Here is a 22,807-nt window from a genome sequence, read left to right as displayed (position 1 = left end):
TTCCTATGCCCTTATGTTTCTCTGAAACCATAACAATATTTTGTGGTTAACAAATTCCTAATCGTAGAAAAGGTTTTTACTTCTCAGGCCTTGCCTTTCCTCTCCCTCTACTTTCTCTCTCCCACAAAAGCTTTATTTTCTCCAGAGTGTCTTCTTCTTTCCAAGGGATAATCACCATAATAATTACACTATATTGAGTACTCACTAGATGCCAGGAATTAACAAAATTCTTCACTTTATTTCATGTAATTCTCTCAACAACCTTTTATTATAATCCTGTTATATTATTATGTAGTTCTGTTTGATAGCAGAGAGGGTCACAGAGGCCTAGTGACTTTCCCAAAATCACACAGCCAGTAGAGTAAATCTAAAATAAATCTAGAATGTCATTGTCTAAAATATTCTCTTCTTCATCACTACACTTCTTCCTTCAAATTTCCAGACCTTCATGAGTACTCTACATTGCTTGGAGTGGTCCACATATTTACATTCCTGTGGGCTGAGTGGTCACTCTATTCTAGATAAATTAGTTTCCAAGGAAGCAGTTATAAGCTCCCTTAAGGCAGCTGCTCAGATTGGATTTCTGATCTAGATGTACTTGAAAATGGAATGGTCATCCAGGTGGTCTTGCAAATATTGTAGAGACCATATCTTAATTCCTGTAGGAAAGCAGACCTGTGCAAGGACATCCCAGGTATTCCCCCTCTAAGTTCTGTAACCTGTCTAAAATATCCTTAAAATGTTTTCTCTCAATAGCACACTGACCAGCTATAAAAGTTTCCATGTGTTAAGGGCCCTGGACACAGAGATCGACAGGAAACAAAACAACTCATTCGGGAGCACAGCCAGCCACCTGAAGGAAAGGTACAGGGAGAGCTTCTGGGTGAGCCCCTCAGATGGGGAGGTCAAGGGCAAGGATGGTGGCACCAGCTGGGGTCATCTTTTTACCCACACTGCTGCCCAGGACAAGGGTTTCAGAAGCTGTATGTTGCTCTCATTTTGGTTCCATACCATTTCCTAGAATTCTAGAACATTTCCTTCTCAGGGAGTAACCCCAGAGTCTGAATTCTAATGCACGAGGTCTTTAGCATGTGCAAGCAATTTAGTAGGCAGGTCCAGGGTAGATGTGGTCATGAACACCAAAATCCCAAAGTCTCTGTTTTTCTCCTGACAACCAAAGGAACAAGAGGAGCACATTCACAGCAGAGACACACAGTGGGTTAAGGTTGAGTTAAGGTGCAGGTTTCATATATTAAATTCACTAAACAAGGAGGTCATTAGACTGAAGTGGCTGTAAGCCCTGTGACAGCCTACGTAAGCTAACCAAAATCTAAACCTGTAAGTGCCCCAAGGCTATGAAATCAAACCCTAAGGATGACCAACCACTAGGATTTAAGCTGGAGATAATAAAAAAATTTCATTCTTGGCTTCTGCAGTTTCTTTATAGAAGTCTAACCCAATCCCCAGCTCCTGTCCTTGCAGCACCCCAACCACTTCGGGTTTGGCACTGTCCCATTCAAATTTATTTTTGTGCAAATAAACTCTTAAAACTTTTTAATATGCCTCAGTTAATCTTTAAACATTTACTCCTTTGAGGTCCCCAAAGCTAACATCTTCAGACCCATAGAGTCAATTCTCCAGTGGTTATCAACTCAGAAGGGGGCGGGGGCAGTACCTCTGGGAGGGCATTTGGAAATTTGGTGCCATGGCTGTCACAATGACTGGAGAGTGTTGCAAGCATTTAATGAAGGGGGCAGAGTTGCTAAACATCCTGTAGTAAAGGAGAAAGTTCTACACTAGGAAGAACATCCCAGCTCAGATGTCAACAGCACCACTGGGTGGGTCGCTGCCCTCAAAGTGGTGTTCAACTCTAGGTATGGCCTCGAGCTCTGCACAGCCAATCTGAGCTTTATCTTCAGAGGACTTTATTGAGAAAGGGCTGGTGTTATCATCAGCACCATAATCAGCAAACGTAGGGAGAGACAGGGTGCTACATGATGAAAAGCAGTGAAATGCTTTGAAAACCAAGTGGACTCACTAACACAACTCTCAGTCTGTTAAAATCGTCCAGGACATTTGCATTTCGCTTAGCAATGTCGTACATCCCCATTTCTTTTTTCTCTCTCATTCTGGATAATCAAGGGTTTGTTCCATGAAGTCTGAAGAAGTAAAATCCTTACAGGCAGACTTCTCTTAGCAGTTCCAATCAGCATACGATCTTCTTATAGGATGTGTTGTCAAGCCTGCAGACTTCTCAAAATAATTAAATGACCCCAGATTTATACAAAAAATTGACAAGGCTCTGCTCTAAAATAATATTTCAGTTGTATTACTTGGGTGGGCATTTATTTTGTTTTGTTTTGATTCCAAATGTAGCCTGTACAAAACTACACATGAAAAACAAAACTCAGACATTCTGAAATTATTTTCAAAATGAAACTCTTCATTATGGTCACACTTGTTGAAGGCATTTTGCTCTAAAATTTACATTTTCTTCTACTGCGGAAGAAAGGAATGAAGTATGCAAACAGTATGGGCAGAGGTGGAGGAAGGGTAATCCCCTAAGGAAGCCCTGAAATGCACTCAGAAAAAAGAAATGGATATGAGGGCTGGCAAAACAAGTGTTCTTCACGATCCCTAACAATAATGCCAACCCCATGGGGCCCCATGGGGCCGTGGTAAGAATTAAATCATATGGAGTCAAGAAGTTTGTAAATTAGAAAGCAATTACATCTAAAAGGTGTTTTTATTGTTAAGCAGGTGATTCTGCTTTTCCCCACACAAAAACGTAGATAGTGGTACTCTTGGCTGTTACAACAGAAAGCAAGAGCCACTGTCTGTGCTAGTGGTTGAGGGAGACTCCAGAGCCAGAAGAAGCCATCCTGGGGTTTTGTGGCGAGAACATGGTGGGAAGGATCTTGGCTTTGAAGTCTTGCAGATGTGGATCTGGCTGCACCTTCTGTGTCTTGTGAACTGGCGCACAGCACTGAGCCTTTCTGAGCCCCACTTTCTTTAGCTGTGAAATGAGATTAATCATGCTTCTTAACACCATGTTCCTGTGAAGGTTAAAATGTGCGCAGAGCACCCATGGTGCCTGGCACAGCACACTCAGTAAATATTAGGAATATTTGCTCCTTCCCTCTTCCCTGCATCCAGGACTCACTGTGCTTTGTTGCTACTGGCACTTTGATAACTTAAGACATCTTAATATTGACCTGGGAAGCCTGGAAAATACTATTTTTTTATAGAGACAAAAGTAAATTAAGTTCTTTCTTTTTGCATTGCTATTTAGACATTTCTAAATATCTTATGGGAGAGGGAGACTTGGGAATGGAACCGGGGACTTTACATTAAATACTGTTGACCTGTGTGGTGAACTTGGCTTCAGATGTTGTTATGGCCTTCATAACACAGCAACTCAAACAGCACACAGGCCAGGGAGCAGCTGTGGTGTTACAAAACTATCTTGCCAAGGTGCATAAACTGCAGCTTTGAAGCGAGCTGTGAGTCAGCAAGGGAGTGAGATGTGAGGAGAGAGACCACCACTGATAGGGAAGGAGTGACTAAGCAGACAAGCCTTCATGGATATATTCAGTGGGCATTTTGTGCAAAGTTGTTGGGGGGACAGGACAAAAGTTACCAGGACTATGAAATGGGAGCCTTTGTCCTGAAGGAAGTCGGGAAGTGCTCCAGCGAACACCCGCACACCCCTTTCTGTCAACCCCTTCTTGCCACCCTCAAGCCCCCTGGAGCTCCGAGAATCCTCCTCTCAGGAAACACTTGTTCACTTCGCTCACTACTGTCACTCTCTTTGTCTTCCTCAAACCACAGCTATGGCTGCCAGGCCTCAGGAAAAGATTCCCTCCATTCTCTGTGTCCTCATATTTACAGAAGGACAAAGGACCCCACCTCACGAGGCCACCTGATTCCCCCAGGCTCTTCCCAGAAAGATTCTGGCCCATCCTGCTTATAAATAAGCAATCACAAAAGGAATTCCAGGTGGCATTCAGTATACATGGTGTTCATGCTGGATGGATCACCATTTACCCAGCACAAATTAACCACCTTTTCTTCTCCCCTTGCTTCAAGGCAGCTCCCACCCCACACCAGGTCTCCAGAGCATCGTTTGCGAATGTATACAACCTCCCAAGCCTGCAGAGGAAGGGGAATCATACTGCAGGTTTTATTTATCAATATTTTCAGATAACTTCCTAGTATCTAAACCAATTCAGCTGATATTTATCAGTGAACTAGAAGAAGGACTTCTGCCAGACGCTGTTGAGGCAGCTTCTCCCCATTAAGGACTTGGAATAGGTCACCCAGCTGGACTCTCCATCTTTACAATGCTTTACATAGCCATGTCCAGCTGCCAGCTAATCAATTCTAATTCGGTGCTCTGAGGAAATCTGCAGGCATTGATTTGGGCTCCTTTCCTTGGTCTTGGTTAGAGGGCAGAGAGAGGGGGGCTGGTGTGGGAATTTGATGAGAAAAGAGGCTCCTCTCAGGACCAAGTGTTCCAAGGAGGCTCACATCACGGATGGGATGCTTCTCCTCCTGTGGTTGAATCCCTGATCTCTTCTGCTGGCTGCTCTCCCCAGATGTGCCCCTGATCATTTCAACTAAAAAAAGACCAGAGATCCCCTAATTATTCATTTGAAACCTGGACCTGGATCAGTTCTCACACTCGGACCCCTGAGAAGATACTAAGCATGGTTGATATTATAGATGCAAAGAGCTCAGATGCCCTGTTTTGAGTGCAGAACTGTGGCCTAGATTCCCTGGCAGGAGAGAACAAAGAGTAACAGATGTCCATCAAATGCACTGGGCTAAGAGTGCAGCCTACTTGGAAGGCAGGCAATGGACCAGAATTGTCCCTATTTGCATAGTATCAGGGTAAGTCAAGTAAACAGTTACACAGTGACATACTTGGGTATAGCTTCTATAATCCCAGCATTGCTCCCAGCCAGTCTGAGTCAGGACCAAAGACAATAAAATCTTATTAACACAGGAGAGAAAGGCTGAGTCATTTCCATGATGACTGGTTCATAGCAGGAATCATTTCCAAACCTGAGAACACGAAAGTGGAGGCTTCTTTTTATGTCAAGTTATTGGCCAGAGTCTCACCTTTACAACTTTTGAAGAAGGAATTATATGTCTTAGACATCAAGAATAAAATGGGGTAATCACCTCATAGTGCATGAGTAACCCTCCAGCATCATGACTGGGGCCTAAGGCTGAGGGGGACAGAGCAGCTACCTAGACCTACCCACACCTGCTACTCCACAGCCACCATGCTGGGGGAATGAGGGAGATCTGGGAGGAGGTGCCTACAGCTCTTGGGCCTGCTCGGGGCTCTGCCACCTCCAGTACTCACGTTTGAGATTCATTAGGGCCAAGTGTGAGAGGAGGGTACAGAACCTAAACAACTTTCCTAACCTTAAATGGTTGATTTGGGTTTTATGATTGGAAAAATCAGTGAAATACAGATGAATCATGCCTTTTGAATCATATCCCATTATTAATGTTTTGGTGCTTCTTTTCCTGGTTGGGCTGGTTTTTATCTTTTGGGGGCCATGGAATGTGTCTGCTGGCACAAAGGCCTTTCAGGAACTACCCTGATGACCACCAGGACATCAGAGCCTCAGGACAGTAATTCCCAAAGGCCTCTAGGCCCTTAAGTTATCCTCACAATAGGGGAAAACCACCGAGTTCTCTCCCCTGGAGTCTGAGGCCTGTGCATCAGTTCTGCAGGAACACTGAGCTGCTCAGATGGTGATGGTGATGGTGATGGTGATGGTGATGGTGATGGTGATGGTGATGAAGATGATGGTCATGGTGGTGGTGATGGCAATAATGGTGATGTTGATGGTGATGAGATGATGGGATGATGATGGTGATGGTGATCATGGTGATCATGGTGATGTTGATGGTAATGTTGATGGTGATGATGGTGATGAGATGATGGGATGATGGTGATGGTGATGGTGATGATGGTGAATGTGATGATGGTGATGGTGATGATGGTGTTGATGTGATGGGATGGTGATAATGGTGATAATGGTGATGATGGTGGTGATGGTGATGATGATGATGGTAGCTTACATTTATTACAATGCAAAGTGTATTTGGCACCAAGCTGGGGGATTTACATGCAGTATCTTATTTCATCCTCATACTCACTCTATAAAATACACTACATATGTTCATCATTTTAGATGGAAAATGTATTGGTGGGGAAGATACTGAAAAACATACCTCCAAAATGAGTTAGACTGAGAAAAACCCACCAAGTCCTTGGCTTCCATCATCAGTATTGGGTTATGCCCCTGGGAGGCAGTACAGGCTTTTTCTTCACATTTTATTTCAAACTTTAACACTTAGCACCACTCCACTCTTACCACTTTAACCCAAGCTGCCATCTTCTCCCCCCTCAACTACAAATAATAGCTGATATTTGTTGAGCTCTTCTTAGATGCCAGGCACTGTTCTAAGCACTTTCTAAGTGTGTGACAGTTTAACCCAATGAGGTAGGAACTATTATCGAGACCATTGTGTTGCACAACTCCATGTGGTCCCATTCACACTGTGTTCACTGGGCTCCAGGGGGTGATTCCACCTAGAATTACACAAGGTGGTAGCCCTTACTATGATCATCTCTATTTTTTAGATGAGGAAACTGAGGCACAGAGGAGTTATTTAACTTGTCCGTGCTTACTTACACTGCTCACTAGTGGCAGAGGAACGCTTCAAGCCCCAGCATCTGGCTCCAGAGCTTTAACCACCATGTTACACTGCCTCTCCATCCCTTCAGTAACACCTTGATTGCTCCCTCTGCTTCTGCTCTTGTCCTTTTGTATTCTCCAGTAGCCAGAGTGAGCCTGTTATTTATTTTCCATTTTATTGAAATATAGTTGATATACAATATTATATTGGTTTCAGATGTACAACATAGTGATTTGACAATTACATACATTACTAAATGCTCACCACCCTAAGTGTGGTTTCTGATTGTCACCATACCAAGATATTACAATATTACTGGCTATATTCCCTATGCTGTATTTCACATCCCTGAGACTAGTTTATTTTGTAATTTGAAGTTCAAACCTCTTTATCCTTTTCACCTATCCCCCCACCCGCTCCCCTATGGGAATCAGAGCGATCCTTTAAAAATACCTAGCAATTATCATGACTCAAAACCCTCCAATAGCTTCTGATCACTTCCTAGAATATGACCTAAGCAAACTCTTTAGCATGCCTCATGAGGCCCCATGTGATCTGGCCCCTGACCATGCCCCCAGGCTCATCCCCAACAACCTTCTCTCCAGCCGCTCTGTTCCAGCCACACTGGCTTTTTTGTTTTCTTAAGATTAAGCCAAGCTTGTTTCCCACCTCAGGACCTTTGCACATGTTTTTTCTGTTTACATTGCCCAGATCCTCCTGTGGCTCTATTCCTTACCTCTTTCAGGACTCTGCTCCAATGTCACCTTCTCCAGAGAAGTTTTCCTGGGTCTTTCCACATAAAACAGTCCCCAGCCCCCACTGCTCTCCTCTATCCCATTACCTTGTTTCCCTTTCTTCATAGCACTTAACAGTCTTCAAAATTACATCATAGGTCTAACCATCTCTTTGTTTATGGCCCCTCAAATGTAAACTTTGTCATTCTTGGCACTGAATCTCCAGGGCCTTGAAGAGAGACAGGCACACAGTAGGAGCTCAATAAATACTGGCTGAGTAAATGAATGAGCCAAGTTCCCGTAGAGCAAGGTTGCCTCAGCCTTGGCCAGAGAACGTCAGTTCTCACTGAGAACCAACACAGCAGAGGAGGATGGAAAAAGGAGAAGTTCAAGAAGGAGGGAGAAGAAAAGCATGATTCAGATTCTTATTTAACTACAATTATTTAGGTTTTCTTGTACAACAAGCTTAGTGACACATAGTATCTCATTTAAGTCTCACATCCTGTGAAGTTGGTAACTTTAGCAAGAAAGGGGAACAATGAGAACAGTGGGCAGAAGCACATTTGCATCAATTCCTTGATACACTCTTTATCTAAACAGGAAAGAGCCTATTATTAAAGAAACAGGCTTGGAACCGCTTATTTTAGTGTAGCCCAAACCACAAGATTTTGTGTTCACTTTATTATGAGTCAGCTTCATGAATCCTGCAGGCTGTTTAATTCGTAGTGTTTACTTGTGCTATAGCTTCAAGATAAACAGCTTATTTCTACCATCCACTGTTCCCTCAGCTCAGCTTTTAGAATTTCACCCATGTGTATTGATTCAATTCACTGGACACCTGTATAAACTGGTCACATTTTGTGGAAGAAGAGCCTGAGTTTTTCTGAGGATGTGTTCAGACTAAAACATCATTTTATAACAGCGTTGACACAGTATTTTAATCACTGGATCATTTTAATTACATGATTGGAATGTAAGGATCAACATTTACAGAATAAACAATACTTATAAACCTTACATAACAGGATATTAAATTGAAGCTTTAACTAAGCACCAACACACAATATGTTCGCAATCCCAGATCAAGGTGCCAAATCTCCGTGTGCATAGTTTCAACAGAAACTGTTCCATGACCCTGAACTTCCTCACTGCCTGGAGGAGAGAAGGAACCAAGAGATGGGGAGCAAGGAGGAGTCCATGAGGATTCAGGTGGGGGAGGCTGTGCTATGGGCCCACCTGCTCTCTTCCCCCAGGCAGGGAAGATTGCCTGCCTCCTCACTCTCCACAGAGCTCCACGTGTGACCTCTGTAACTGGGGCCAGGGTGAACCCCACCTGGGAGCCCAAAAGCAAGAGCCTGACAGACCCCCGGCTTTGGGAGTTGAGCCAGGAGGCTGCTGCTGTGGCACAGCTGACCTGCTGCCCAAGCATTTGGGGATGAGGATTGTGTGGCGTAGGGACAGTGGACTGTCAGGAGAGAGATCTCATGTAGGATCTTGGCCTAAAGACCACTTGTTGGGGCAGAAAGCCCCCAGCAGTGAGAAGTTGAAGGTAAATGCCTGGAGCTGAAGAAGGAGTGCCAGGAACCCTCAAACTAGAGATGCCCTGACTTGAGGCCCAGGGCACTGCCAGGGAGAAAGGCCTGGTGGGGAACCTGTAAGTTGCTCATGAGAGCACCCCAAGCGATACAGCCAGCTTTAGATGATTGGCAGCCCTGAGAGGTGAGGCCAGATTATAACAATCCCATCTAGGAAACGAGACTTTTCCTCGCCTCTCTCCTCTTTCCTCCCCATGGGCCAGCCCAGGAGGGACTGGGGAGAAGTCTGCCAGACCATCACCCAGTTCTCCACAGCTGGCTTCCAGCCCACAGGGGTCCCTCTGGGGAAGGAGACAGGGTTTGGCATTTTATCAGGTTCACAGTTTTGATTGTGCTCACGGATGGACGTGCTATTGCTACATCAGCTCCGTGCTTGCTGTCTGAAAAGACTGTAGGATTGCCCCTTATCTAATAAGCAAAACATTCTTGGGGGCTGCTGGAGTTCTCATCCAGGGGCAGGGAAGTATCACCAGTAGTAAACAGATCATAAAGAATGCTGAGAGATGGCAAATAAAGATGCATTTTTATTACATTGTAGTCTGCTGTGCAACACACGGGCAACACTTGTTTATACACTGGTGCTCACACAAACACCCCATCCTGCTGCACACGAGAGGTGTGTCCTCCCTGAGGAGGGCCTCCTGTGTCACCTCAGAGAGCCACGTTGAGCTGGAGATCCCATGAGGAATGTGCCTGGCCTGGTTAGGGCAGGAGGCAGAACCTCCCTGAGGGAACAAGCCTCTCTTCCTCTGTTTTTCCTTTGGCTTAAGTACTACACCACAACCCAGCAAGGAGCTGCTACAGCTGGTGGTGGCTGGGCCCAGGCTACTTCACAGGTAAACCTGGGGCCATAATACTGAAGCCCCCGACACAATAACCCCCAGGTCATAAAGGGTTATGACTTGAGATCCATGGAGCTTCAAAGTGCCCACTGGGGTCCCTCATGTCAAGCTTACTGGCGCTTTTCCCTTCAAAGGACTGCTCATTCCTCCTTACTCAGCCGGGGGAAATGGAGATGGGAACCCCTATCTCTGAAGTGCCCTCAAGAAAGAATTATGGAAAGGAATCACTGTTCTTCCCAAGTTCCTGGCCTTGATTGCTAACTCTGCCCCAATCTGCTTGACACTCCTCCATCTGGGCCAGCACGATGGCCACCACGACCGCCAGGTAGCCCCTGGGACTCACCTGGCCAGGTGTGAAAAACACATTTATCTCACCTGAAACAGGATATTTTTTAAAAATTGCAATAGTTAAAATGAGTAAAAATCAACTAAGAGAAAAATACATACTCGTGGAGGGTGCTACAGAGCACAAGGTTGTTGCTCTGGAATAACCAGGCTCCCGCCTTGCCTGGACTATTGACAGCTTCTGGTCCTGGCTTCTCCTCTTACTGCAGTAGCGCCTGAGAGACCACATCCTGAGTCCCAGTTTTTTGTCCTGAAGGATATGAGTTTAGGGGAAGAGGAAGGAGTCCAGCCAAGTTCCAGTTTGGACTGTGGAATTGCTTGGGGGGATAATAGAAATGCATACTCTTCTGGGAAGGCAACAGACAAATAAAATAAACAGAAGACACTGACTGAGGTGTCGCATCTGCAAGCATCCAGACTCTCAATCTCTCATTTCATAACAGCTTGTAAGTGACTACATTTATTCATTTCACAAGCATCTCCTGAGCACCTACTATATGCCAGGGCCTGAGTTAGGCACTGTGAGTTTGGAAATGAATATGGTTCACCTCCTGCCCTTGAGGAGCTCAGAAACTAAAGGACAAGACAGTCATGCACAGAGGTCTAAGGGCAACTGGGGCAGCTGGGCCCCCCAGGGAGCAGACTCTGAGACAGAGCTGGGCATGCAGGGTGCCCTTGGGATCAACCTCTGTGGAAGGGTGGGGAGGAGGCAGGATGAGCAGAAGGAGATAGTGAGCTGCAATGTAGGCTTGCTGATGGCCTCAGCCACCACAGGGACCTCTGGTGCTGGAAATGTCCCTCGGAGTTAGGCTGAGATAACATCACACTCTGCACTAATCGGTCATTGAGTGTGAGCCCGCAGAAAGGGGCATGACTTGGGTGCCCTGGGAAATCTTTGGGGAGCTGGACAGCTGTGTACCGACAGTACTTTCAGCAGCTGGGCAACAAGTCATCCAATTAGGGGCATCTGGGTGGTGAATCACAGCACCCACCACCTCGCCCAGAGTGCTCTGAGTGCAGGGAGGGGGCAATGAACTGCCTGGGAGGATCATGAAGGCTTCACTGAAAAGGGCCTGATAGGGTAAGAAGAGCTTGTGGGCAGTGGGCAGAAAAAGCAGCTAGGACATCTGCGCTGAAGTGCATCCAGGGTTAGTATTGCCTGGTGGACCGGGAAGGGTGTTCTGAGTGGGGTAACAGGATGGTTCTCTCCTGGCCCTCCATGAAGACCTGACTTCATCCCCTCTGCATGAAGCTGGAGGCCTTAGCTTGTTCCTTAAACACGAGGTGACCATAATTTGTGCATTAACAGTAAACTATTGTGGCCAGAAAGAAATCAGATCATGATTGACTGGTGAGCAACTCAATAGGATTTTTTCGTTTAGTCTATTAATAAACAAATATTTAGCCTATTAAAAAAAGCACTCCCTTTGTAGCTGGCTGCCGCACTTCCTTCCCTCCAAGCCAGCAGAAGTCTGCAGCTGCAGAGGATGTGGGGCTACGGGTGAGCACTTTAGGCCAGACAGAGCTGGGCCTCAGGCCGACTGAGCTGCTAATTTGCTGTGTGTTCTTAGCCCAGTCACTTCACCTCTCTGAGCTTCGGATCCATCATCTGTAAAGCAGCTCACGCCCTCTTCCCAGGGTTGTGTGGCTTCAATGAGATCTGTATACACAACCACACTGTACGTGGTGGGTTCCTGATGCTTTGCTGGTGGGACAGCTCATTAGGGCTGCAGGAAGTGGCCCCATCTGTTTTAAGGCCAAGGGTGGTCTCTGTCCCTGTGCCACAAAGACAGTATTCCACTAAAGCAAGCCTGAGGACATGTTAATGTATTCAGTCTGTTCAGTTGAAATTGTGACTGGTAATGAGCAGAGACTGGGAAATAAGTTTCTTGCTCATGCTGGACAGGGGTGAGAGCTGGTTGCTTAGGGAGGGTGCTAATTCATCAGGCCCAGGGTTCCCCACCCCACAAGGAAAGAATGCCACCGTGCTAATCAGAGCTGTTGTTTCGGAGGATCATTCGGACACTTTTTTTTGAAGAAAGAGAGTTTTATGCTGAGGTGAACTAGGGACACTCCGCTGCTGGGAATTCCCAGTGGGATAAAGGGAAAGCAATGAGGGTGGGGGGAAGGGTAGGGGGACAGAGCTGCTGCTTGGGGCCCTGACCCACTCTTTTCATGGAGGAAATTATTCTGGAACAGAGGCAGGGAGACCAAAGAGAAGCTACACAAAGGGGCCTCTGTTTCATGCTTGGCGGGGAGAGCATGGCACTCCTTTGTCTCTTTTTAGGTCTTTTTAAGTCCCAGCCATGGTGCTGCCCTCAGAACAGGAACTAGGCTCCTGAGCATCTCAGAAATGGGGGTGAAGGTGCCTCAGATTAGAATGGTACCTCCAGTGACCTGTGAGTTAGGATTTTCTGGACTGTTCCCTTTGAGCTGGCCTCCCAAAAGCTGTTTGGCCCCCTCCATTCTGGGGAGGAGACACGCTGTTTACTCCTTCAGCCCACAGCCTTGACCCCAATTGCTTTTGTACATTGAAAAGACTAAGCAGCAAGACCTGAATAGTCAGATTTTCTGTATGTTTAAAAAGAATGAGCTGCAGTGTTTTAAGAAAATGTGGTTTCCTGTAAGTAGCTTCAAATGCTTTTCAAGGTAGAAAACAATGACAGAAGCAAAGCTAGTCTGATCAGCCTGACTTGTTTTAAATTCATTTGCAAAGCAAGTTTACAATTAAATAACTCTTTTTAAGAGCAACGAACTGAAAAAATCAACTTTAGGTAAACTTGTGAGTGCAAACAAACCATTAAGCATTCAATTGTGCAATAAAAACCTCTCTGAACATAGAAAGATGAAAAGGTCTGGGTCCTGGCAATTTTGCCTTCCAGCAGGTGTGGATACCTCTGCTCCTGCACCGGTGCAATGAACACCGACCCACTGAGTCCTGGCCCTGACCGATACCAGTCCAACCAGTCAGCACGGGGCCAGCAGTTGCTGCCGGAAAGTTCCCAGCTGCTGCCTGAGGCTTTTTCTTTAAGTACCCGACAGCCTGATACACAAAATCAAAGGATAGTGTCACATGGCGATGGGCCTTTCATTCTCTTAAGGTTTGGAAGTCCGAAATGCTTTCTTGAAGAATTCCTTTCTCCCCCTCCCTACAAATCCCAGGGAGAAAAGGCCGTGCGACTCAATGAGCTCTAGGACCCTCAGTGATTTCTCAGCCGAAAGAAGAGAAATGAGCCCCCTGTCAACAGACCTCTGAGGGAACCAGAAATGATGATAGTGCTATGTAATTATTCAGTCCTATAAATTAGAGACGCCAGTCTGAGGCCGGCACTGTTTGTAGGGTTGCCGATGAGTTAGCAAGTGCAAAGGAGCACTGAGAATGCCTAACAAGAATAATCTGAGATTCCCCTGAGTGAAAGGGAAGGAGCAGTGCATTCAGCTAATCTGACTTTTCCAGTTTGAGGCTTCAAGGAATATGTATTTATTCAGGTCAGATCAAAAGGATAGAGGTTTATCATTGGCAGTGCACCAAAATGCAGGAAGAGAAACAGAACGTTCAGGAAATATTCTCAGCTACTCTTTTTCTGCTCTTCTACCTTCTACTGTGCTCTTTCCCTCCTCTTAGGATTATTTTTCCTCCTGACTGGTGCTTATTTAGGGTTTTACCTCCTGCTCACCCTTAACTTTGGACGTCATGACCATGGACCCTACACTGTCCCAGCTCCATCTGCTTCTGAATATGCCCCTTGGGGTTCAGCTCCTGGTGCTAAATCATCCTCTCAATATTTTTAGTTGAAACTCCTGGGTGAGCTCATCATTTTGAGCTCAGTCATGTCAGAGGTTGCCGGACTCACTACATAGGACCCATCCCAGCCACTTCCTGTGGCTGGAGGAGAGCATCGAGGAGGGAGGGAGATAAAGAGGATCCTACGTATGAGACAGCAAGGTGGCCCCTTCAGCAGAAACACCTGTGGGTATGATGTTAAAGTAGGCAACCCCTTCACTCTGGCTGACCAAGACATGCCAGTTTTTGGCACTCTGCATTGGCTAGGCAAGCATCCTGAGAAATTATTTCCTTTTGCGTGAAATCTGTTTCATGTTCAAAGGGACAGACATGGAAAAATTATGAAGTGCTTTCAGTATTCAGTGATTTGCTGGTCTTTGTGAAGGACCAGATCTAAGCAAGGTGCTAGTTTGGGAGGTCACACAGAATTAATAAGCTTAGAGTGTCTTCTTAGCTTTTGATACAGGCACCCTGGTCCTACAGGAAGGAATTCTCTAGCTCTACATCAAAACCAAGGAACTTCAGAAAACCAAGATGACTTCTGGGCCAGGGTCAAAGGAGAGGGATGGTCAAAGCCGAGCGTCCGGCTGAAGGAGAGCTTCTGTTCCCAGGCTGCTGCTGCTGCTCTGGCCAGCAGAGGACCGCAGAGGGGGCCACTCCTCCCACTTGCTCATGCCAATCACCTTTGTCAGATTACTTCATCCGTTCCTGAAGGAAGGGTTGACTATGACAATTTGTTTTTTCAGAGAAATCGTATTTGGGGGTGGTAAGTCCCAATCTCTCTATAACAGATGCGCTCTTACAATCCTCAGCCTGACCCCAGAAAGAGGATCTTGGTGCTTTGTAAAGGAGAAAAAAAACGTGTTTCTCTCTCAACACTCTACTCTCTACACTTCAGTTCTGGTCACCAAATGTGAGTGGGTTTTTCCCCCACACGGAGATATTCTCAGACACAAGCGCAGTTCTGGCACTCTCTACCTGGGGATAGCATCAGACGCCACAGCTTAAGGGCTCAGCCCCCCATTTCAGATGCCAGTCCCAAGTCCAGGCTGTGACGTGAACTTCTGACAGCTGGCTATAAATCTGATGTTCCCACAGTCCTTCCTCAGGTTCAATCAGTTTGCTAGAGTGGTTCACAGAACTCAGGAAAACCGTTTACCAGTTTACTATAAAAGGATACGAGAAAGTCTAGAGACGAACACCCAAACAGAAGAGATGAGTAGGGCAAGGTATGTGGGAAGGTGTGTGGAGCTCCACGGCCTCTCTGAGCTCACTGCTCTCCCACCACCTCCATGTGTTCACCAGCCTGGAAGTTCCCCAAACCCTGTACTTTGGGGATTTTTATGGAGGCTTTATCACATAGGCATGATGGATCATTAATTCCATTTCCAAGCCTCTCTGGAGAATGGGGAGTAGGGTTGAAAGTTCCAAACTTCTAATCATGGCTTGGTCTTTCTGGAGACCAGTGCCCATCCAGGAGCCCACCCAGAATCACCTTATAAGAACTAAAGACTCTCCTATCACCCAGGAAATCCCAAGGGACTTAGGAACTCTCTGTCAAGAACCAGTGTCAAAAACCAAATATAAACCAAAAGATGCTCCTAAGTGATAAGTGCTCTTGTCATTCAGGGGGGAATTACCAGGGTTTTAGGAACTCTGTGTCAGGAACCCAGGGCAGAGACCAAGAGATACTTTTTCTATTGCCTTACACTGTGCTGCTTTCTGACCAACAGCTATAAAGTGGAGGTCCCCACAGCCCCTTCCTTGGGTTTAATCATTTGCTAGAGCAGATCCCAGAACTCAGGAAAGGAATTTTCTTACTACATTACCAATTTATTATAAAAGACTTGAGCTCAGGAACAGCGGGCTGGAGGAGCTGCCTAGGGTGAGACATGGGGGAAGGGGCACAGAGCCTTCCTGCCCTCTGCTGGTGCACCACCCGCCAGCTCCTCCAGGGCTTCACCAACCCAGAAGCTTGCCAAACCCCATGCTTTTGCATTTGTATGGAGGCTTCATTCCATAGACATGGTTGATTGAATCATGAACCGTTGATGATTAATTCAACCCCCAGCTCCACAGCGGTGGGAAGGGAGGGACTGAAAGTTCCAGCCCTCTAATCACGTGGCTGGTGCTCTTGGCCACCAGCACCCACCCTGTGATTATCTAGGGGCTTTCCAGAAGCCACCCCATTAACATAAATCAGATGCTCTTGAAAGGGGTTTGTTAGGAACAATGAAAGATACCCACTTCGTGTTTATCACTCTGAAGCTATTTCAATAATTGAGGAAAAAAACAAATATTATTTTAAAAGATCACTCTGTTGCTCTAGTTATTTAGGAAATTACAAGAGATTTGGGAGATGTGAGCCAGAAACTACAGACAAAGACCAAAGTATATATTGCTTATTACAAATCACAATACCACATGCTTCTTAGCAGAAGAGAGAGATCAGTGAATTGTAGCGGACTGTCACTGGGGAGGACTGAGAGCTGCTGGTAGTGCCCAGGACCGTCTGGCATGGGATGGAGACAGTGGTGTCCGGCTGGCTCACAAAAGGAGTGTGCTCTGCATGGGGAAGCTGGGTACCCAGAAGTTCCACTGCCTCAAAAAGCCAGCTCTTTCTGAAAACAAAGGGCCTCTGGTTTAGGAGTGGTTCCTGCTGTTTTATTACTCCTTGTTACTGTTTTCATTATTTTAAAAAATTGGTAGCAACTTTTAAACCTACGTTTCACAACAGTAAATTTTGAAACCTTCCTAACTACGGCAGTTCAAGTGATACAACAGCCCTGTGATTTCACCAAGGCAGGAGTTACTGTGTTTTGTAGACTTGGAAACTGAGGCTCAAAGGATAGAGGACTTTCTCCGGATGGGAGAAAAAAAGGTCTCCTGGACCCTGTTAGGGTCTCTGGCTAGGTCTGAAAATTGAATTTGCTAAAACAGATTAATAGGAGAAAAGCATACAACTTCATGTAACACAAGTTTTCTGTGACAAGGAGCCATCATAAGGAAATGAGAACCTGAGGAAACAGGTTTAAATGTGTGTGCTTTTTTATGGTAAGTTAGATGAAGCTTGGACAGTTGTGGAGAAATACCATAGGACAAAAGATAAGCATAGTTAGCAAGGGGGAACTTAGCAAGGCCTGTTCCTCCAGATTTTTCTTGGTGTCCCTCATCTTGAAGATAAGAACAGTCCTTCTCTGCGTGTAGGGAGGGCACCTCTCCCATGAGGATTTTATGACCTGCTTCAGGGAAGAAAAGTGGGAGAAAGTCAGAGAGACCTTCCTGCTTCTGCCAGTTTTTTCAAACTCCTTCAGCTTAAAATATTCAATTTGCTATGGTATATGGTACCAAAAGTTCTCATATTTTAGTGTATTATGTTCTGAACCCTGTTCTATCATATCCAGTGCACAGCAGAATTAGTATTTGAAACCTGATGAAAGGTCCAGGGCTATCCACCTGTATTCTTCTATGTCCACTTTACCTGTTGCCTCATAGCTCATCACCTAAGCTGAAGCTAAAGGCAAAGCTCCTAATAGTTCACAGAAATACAGAAGAAAAGATCTTCCTTTGGCTACTAACCCATCACTAAATGAGGCTAGCAGGAAAAAAAGTGCATAGAGCAGCTTCTTACCTCTTTTATTTCAGGACATGAGATTGGCTAAATGAAGAATATATACCACCGGCATATGTTTCAGGATTTAAATTAAACTCAAATATCTTCTTGGCAAAATATGGTTTCTTATTTGAAGGAATTTTGAAAAGGCATTTCTTAAAGCTTTCTAAGTTTCTTGGTCATATAATCATGTCCCAAATTATGTTTTAGTATTTTCAATATTAGGAAATAAAACCATATGGATTCGATTTGCTCTTAAACATAATTTTTTAAATCAAAAAAACAATACCCAGCAAATTTCATTTTGACAGTCTTTTCAAGACTCAAGCATTTAAAAACTTCCTTAAGATAATCCGTCTTATGAATTCAAGATGCCCAGATTCCCACAATCATTACTAGCAGAAAACAACTTTAAAACCCGCTTTGTTCTTTCACTGAACAAATAGCAAGGTGAATCAGTTCATTTATTTGCTTTCTTTGCTTGCTTATTAAAAATCCATGGAAGAACTTTGACCATCGACCAATCTCTATAAAAATAAAGCACAAATAAACTAGTCAAAGCATGGCTAGCATCTCGGTGCTCAAAAGGCCTTTTGTGGCCTGTGTCCCAGCATCCTCATAGCTGAGTTTTCTAGGGCCCCCCTACCATTCGGGCCACTCTAAGGAATCTCACATTGCCAAGTGAAGTACACAAAACCCATGCCAGCAAATGATCATCCCTGCAATCTCTCCATAAAAGAATCTGTATCTGCCTGAAATCTTTGTGAACAAAAGAATAGGTTTAGCTGCCTGCTCACATGACTCCCGAAGAGTACCTTGAGAAGTTCTTAATAACTTGTCCGTCAACAGTGTCCAAAATCCCTGACACAGAAATCTGTACATCATTAGGCCTCCCCAAATCACAAACACTTGACTATGTTTACCAGGGATGCCATCATGGAAGACTGTGAAGAATCTTAAAGCTTTCTCCTGACATAGACGGTACACAGCAAAATGACCTGAGCATCAGTAGAGGGGGCAGGACTGAAATTGGGAAGGTTCTGACCAATGGATTGAGAGTCTCTTGCTTTCCATGTGTCTTTTTTTTAAAAAAAAGCTTTTTAATGAAATGAAATATACAGAAAGAGTACCTATTATTAATGTACAAATTTGTGAATTTTTACAAAGAACACAGCTGTATAACCAGTACTCAGAACAACAGCAATAAAACACCAGATTATCACCAGTGGCCCAGAAGACCCTCTTGTATGTCCTCCCTCACAGGGTAACTACCTGATTAGTTTGCCTGTTCCTGTGTTTTATACACAAGAAAGCAGAGATTATACCCTGTAGTGTCTCTGGCTTCCTTCAACAATCCATACTGTTGCATTAGCACCAGGATGTTTCTTCTATCTTCTGTCATGCATTCCACTGTGTTGAATATAGTTCAGATTACTCATTCTATTACTGATGGGCACTTGGTCCATATATATGAACCAAAGGCCATTGTCTGGTTTGGGAAATTTTTTAAAAACACACATTTAAGGGAGACACTCAGAGAATTTTTGTGCCGACATAAATAAAGAAAACAGAAGGCCATTTCACTTACTTAGATCTCTAGCTGTGTTCTGTTCTGCTTCCCCTGCCCCCAGTCCTAAACCCTAGACTCAGAAAAATTGTGAGTTTTGCTAGTGAGGGTGTAACTGTTACAGGCAGGATGTGATTTGGAGTTCCAGAAAATGAGGGTATGGACCTAGGAATTGCACTCTTATGTAAACTTCAGAGAAGCCTTGGGTCGCTGGGAAATCCTTTGTAAATGTCTCAGACACCTCACTCAAACCCATGCAATTGCGACTTTAGTCTCTTGCATCTCAAAGAGCGTGGCTATCCATTTCTCACCTACAAAACACTCACGGAGAAGTGAGATCATAAGATGCATATTTGATCCAGTGAGGCTTAATCAGGTCCCAGCAAATTTACCTTCCTATTTTTGATGTAACTATGAACAAAAGCTTTCTCTAGCATATAGTTCTTATTTTGATCCCTTTCCAAGAACACAACAATTACCCTGCTTAAGTTTGCTTTGGGGATTCTAAATTCCAACTGCTCACCACATCTCCAGTAACTTGAGGCAAACCTAGCTTATCTCCAGACAGTCTCTGTTTAACAGGGTGCAATGGTTTAAAATACAGTGGTCCCTGTTTACCCATGGTTTCAGTTACCCATGGTTGGGAAGCAAATGATCCCCCTTCTGACATGCTGTCAGAAGATCAATAGTAGCCTAACCACTGCATCACAGTGCCTGCGTCATTCCCTCACTTCACCTCATTATGTAGGCATTTTACCATCTCATGTCATCACAAGAAAAAGAAGGGTGAGGACAGTACAATAAGCTATACTGAAAGATAGCCCATATTCACATAACTGTTATCACAGTGTATTGTTATAATAATTCTATTTTATTATTGTCATCGTTAATCTCCTACTGTGCCAAATTTATAAATTAAACTTTATCATCCATATGTATGTATAGGAGAAAACACAGTAGACAGAGGGTTCAGTAGGCCCTGTGAGTGCTGGAACATAGCCACAGTGGATGGGGGGACTACTCTATTTCTAAATACCCTAAAGAGGAAGTTTTTGAAATTTTCCTCTCTGATCATCAGCACATAAATTCAAAGAGCCTTTGGGACCTAAAGAAAACAAGAGTGTGCATTTGAAGGAGGGAGGCTGGGAAAGTACAACAAGTGTAAAGTTTACATTCATTTGTTTTAAATATTTGTATCACTATTAAGAAATTCTTTATATTTCATTTCTTCACAAGGCTTTAGAGAAATTATAAGCATAACCTCAAAGATTTTAAGCATTCTTTCATATAGAATATGCTACTGTTCATAACATAAACATGAGATGACTATAAACAATTTTTAAAAGAATTAAGGTTTTTCGAAAGTTTCTGTGATGACTGCCCTTGTACTGTTCACCATGTAACTTATTCACTATGTAAGAATTTGTTCTCCATGTAAGAACTTGTTCGTTATGCTTCAGAAGATTGGAGACTGACGAAAATTAGGCTTGGGGTGGATTAATGATTGTGCATTGAGCATTGACCCCCCTATACAGAATTTTATTGTTGTTAACAACCATTTGATCAATAAATATGAGAGATGCCCTCACAAAAAGAAAAAAGAAAAAAAAGAATTAAGGTTTTTAGTGACATTTTTTTCTTTTTCCTGACTTTCTATGACTGCATCCATCTTTTGACTTGTTTTTTTCCAAATTTTGTCACTCCAATGATACGAGATTGTGGTTTATGGGACATTTCCAAAAGGACATCTGGAAGATGAATTAATGACTTCTCAGGTTGAGCAAGAACCCCTGTTTCACATGCATTCCAATCTCCAGATAAAGTTAATGCAGAGGCTCATTCACCTTCTTATGATATATTTACAATAATCATTAAAATAATTGCATTTAAATAATTATAGAAATATTATTATAAGAATAATTATTACAGCATGCTGTATGTATCCTGAAAAAATAAAAGAAATAGTAAATTCTCCTTTACTGTCATAGCTCATGACTGTCATTTCTTTAAACTAATGGTTTCTGTGCCTTTAATTTTTCATTCCAGTCACTGTGTACTTTAATGCATTTTAAACTTCAGTCTTCACAATGACTCTGTGAGGTAGTAATAGTATCATCCCTACTTTACAGATGTGGAAAATGACTTAGAGAGGTTAGCAACTTGCCAGAGTTACAAGGTGAGTGACAGAGAGGCAGCTCCAATCCAGCTCCGGCCTGCAGCCCCCGCCTCCGCCGCTCCGCGCTGCCTCGGCTCCTGCATATAAGCTGCGGGTGGAGGCTGGCACCGAGGCCAAGCTCGCCTGGACGCGGAGGCACTGCCAGGCCCTGGAGAGCCAAAGGCTTAGATTACATCTCCAAAGGTGAGGTCAGCTTCATTAAATTTGATAAAAATAATAAGATCTAGTTCTCCAACAATTTAGGGGACAATGTCAGTATTAAAGTTTGGTCTTGGTTTTCCATTTAGAGAACAGGGATTATTATGTCCATTGAATGTCTATTCTGTGCTACCAGGTGCTCGGAACAAAGAATTTAATAAAACATCATTCCTGAATCAAAATACACAAAACATATGACTACTGCATCTGTGACACTGGGCAAACGAGAGTTTTATCTCTTGAGTCTGCATTTACTATGAACCCTTGTCAGTCCCTTTAGGATTAATAACCCACAATATACCCCTCTTTGTCTAAACTGCTAAGGGAAATTCTTTACTTACCATATGTGAGGTATTCATGAATAACACCATGGAAGGACAGTATAAAAATGTAACTATTTGGTTCTTTAAAGGTTTACTTCCAGATTTTCTGAGTGAACTGTGAGCTTAATTTTCTTCACCAAACTGTTACCACATGTATGTACCTCTGTCCTCTCGTCTTCCCAGCTTGAGAGCAGCCTTGTGCTAAAATCAAGCTCAAAAATACAGACTTTTCTTTAGGCAGGATCCACATTCCACACCCAGTAAAACAGAATTCTAGAAGGAGATAGCCTAAGCACTAGAACTGACTATATAGAACACCTGTGTAGATTTTAAAAATGGAATAACAGACTCTGAGAAGCTAAGTGGCTTGCCTAGAGACAAAAAGAAACAAACAATTAAAACTTAAACTCAGCCCATCTTTTTTTCTTCTACTGTCCTATAGGAGATGCCTAGCCCAATCCTACAGTCAGAAAAGCCCCTGACATGAGCTCTGGCCCATCATTTTGTATAATACTTGAAACAAGGCATATTCTCAGTGAAAGCTGGTTGGATAAATTCATGTGAGGCATTCCAGCTTCCAGTCTACTCCCAGCTATGTCCCGACTAGTCCTCCCCTGCTGCATCTTCCCTTTCTTCCCTCACCCCCAAGAAATTTCACTTCTCTGTGTATTGCAATGACTCACTTATTCCAGTGACTTAGGAATGGAACTATCAAGTATATACTGAACAGAAATGAGTAGAAAGATTCAGTAAAGACACACACTAGAATATTTATAGCAGCACTGGTCAGATTAGCCCCCATTTCCTGAAAAGCAAAAATATTCAGGCAACCAAACATCAGACTGCTTCTGGAGTTGTCCAGCCAGGCAGGTATTGGAATACTATACTGCCCCATAGTATTAAACTT

General features: G+C 44.0%; 1 protein-coding gene across 1 annotated transcript in view; it reads right to left on the bottom strand.

The window, feature by feature from the left end:
* Positions 1–2,379: 2,379 nt before the first annotated feature.
* The window catches only part of LOC118923086 (cleavage and polyadenylation specificity factor subunit 6-like), a 43,414-nt gene continuing 22,986 nt past the window's right edge, over positions 2,380–22,807 (bottom strand). Inside the window, exon 4 of the mRNA XM_057500442.1 lies at positions 2,380–3,016. The gene's annotated coding sequence lies outside the window, so the exon portion shown is untranslated. The remainder of the gene's footprint in view (positions 3,017–22,807) is intronic.

Source organism: Manis pentadactyla, chromosome 4 (assembly GCF_030020395.1).
Source record: "Manis pentadactyla isolate mManPen7 chromosome 4, mManPen7.hap1, whole genome shotgun sequence".
Lineage (NCBI taxonomy): Eukaryota > Metazoa > Chordata > Mammalia > Pholidota > Manidae > Manis > Manis pentadactyla.
This window is presented reverse-complemented; position numbering and strand designations above follow the sequence as displayed.